The sequence below is a fragment of the Gossypium arboreum genome, chromosome 2, assembly GCF_025698485.1.
Source record: "Gossypium arboreum isolate Shixiya-1 chromosome 2, ASM2569848v2, whole genome shotgun sequence".
Lineage (NCBI taxonomy): Eukaryota > Viridiplantae > Streptophyta > Magnoliopsida > Malvales > Malvaceae > Gossypium > Gossypium arboreum.
In genome coordinates this window covers 27,937,207-27,938,973 of record NC_069071.1, presented here as the reverse complement: position 1 = coordinate 27,938,973, position 1,767 = coordinate 27,937,207, and positions in this window count along the sequence as shown.

Sequence of the window (1,767 nt, the reverse complement as noted above, 5' to 3'; positions counted from 1 at the left end):
AGCACCAAAATGCTCACCTTCAACCGAGCTTCTTCGGAATTTAACCGGATATAACCACAAGCACAATTGCTTTTGGGTCTTAACCTGGATTTGGTAACTTGCACCAATGCCTTCGGGTCTTAGCCCGGATATAACAACTCGCACGAATGCCTTCGGGTCTTAGCCCGGATATAATCACTAGCATAAATGCCTTCGGGACTTAGCCCGGGTATCATTCAATTGCTCATGTACACGTATATCAATAATCACGACACATCCATATTTCATTTTCGTTACTAAGGCTAAAACACAAAACATTTATCAAACCTTTTCAATTTCGGCTCAATAGCAACACACAAAGAGCATGATTTCAATTGACTTTATAACTTAGTCCCTACGCACGTTCGGCTGTCTGCCATAATATGGCAAATCATTTCAATATAATTCAAGTAGGGTCATTACTCGAAGACTTACCTAGGAAGTGGTCGAACGATTTCGACGGTTATTCGACTACTTTTTCCTTCCCTTTATCGGATTTAGCTCCCCTTTGCTCTTGAGCTTAATTTAACAAATAAATTGATTTAATCATTTGAGCATCGAAGAGGAATTCAAGGTACTTAGCCCACATATTTTCATTAGACATTAAAGTCACATATGTACGGAAATCATGAATCAACTCAACACATTAGTTAGTACTCTCCTTAACCGAATTTTCTAAGCCAAGAATAGGCATCAATATGCTTGCCTCTAAGCGAATGCATGCACACCAATTCCCCTCATGTGGCCGAATATGCATGTCCATGTTGAGGCCAATTATACACTTAATACCACACAAAAAAAAAATAGCATACATTTTACTAACTAACGCATTACATATCGTAACTCAATGCGCATCAATCATTTACTTCATAACCGAAACATCATCATATGTAAATATATACCTTGAGATAGTATATATGTCATACTAATGCATCATGTGCAAACATATATGTATACATATGTTCAAGAGCCGAATCTCAAGTTGATTATACTAAACATGAGCATAAATCCAAAACACAAATCTTACTTATCATGCAATGAGCATAAATCATACTTATGGATGTACCATGGCCGAATACATCACAACAATTTTGGTCATGGTTGAACAAAGAACTTAATACCTCACTCAAAAATGCTAAAAATAAAGTCCAAGAGCCATCAATCCACCTTCACATGCATCATTAGCAAGCTTCATATTTAGCATACAATGGCATTAACACAAAATCCACCTTGGCCGAATATCATCCCCATGACATAGCAAAGATTTGAACCATGAGTTAATTAGAACTCAAGCTAACAAAAAAAAACATGCATGAGTCTCATGGCACAACATCAAACTTACCTTAATCTTGACACAAGTATGGCCAAACTTCCTCCGAATCCCCCTCCAAACCAAGCATGAAGCAATAACCCCTTCCTTCTTCCTTAGAATTTCAGCCCAAAGAAAATGAAAAAAAGATGAACAACATTTTTTTTCTTCTCTTTTCCTCTACTCACGGCAATGGGGAGGGGGAGAAGCCTTCACACACAATTTTATTTTTATTTTTTTATTACCCATGCATCTTATTTTATTACTCCTTACATAATGCACTTACAAAACATGTTTCATGACATGTCTTGCCCATATTTCCTTGTCATGGCCGGCCACTAGCTATTAGGGGGGAATTTGACATGCAAGTCCTCCCTTTCGATTACATGCACTATTAGGTCCTTATAGATTAGCCTATCACATTTCAAAAGTGTCACTCA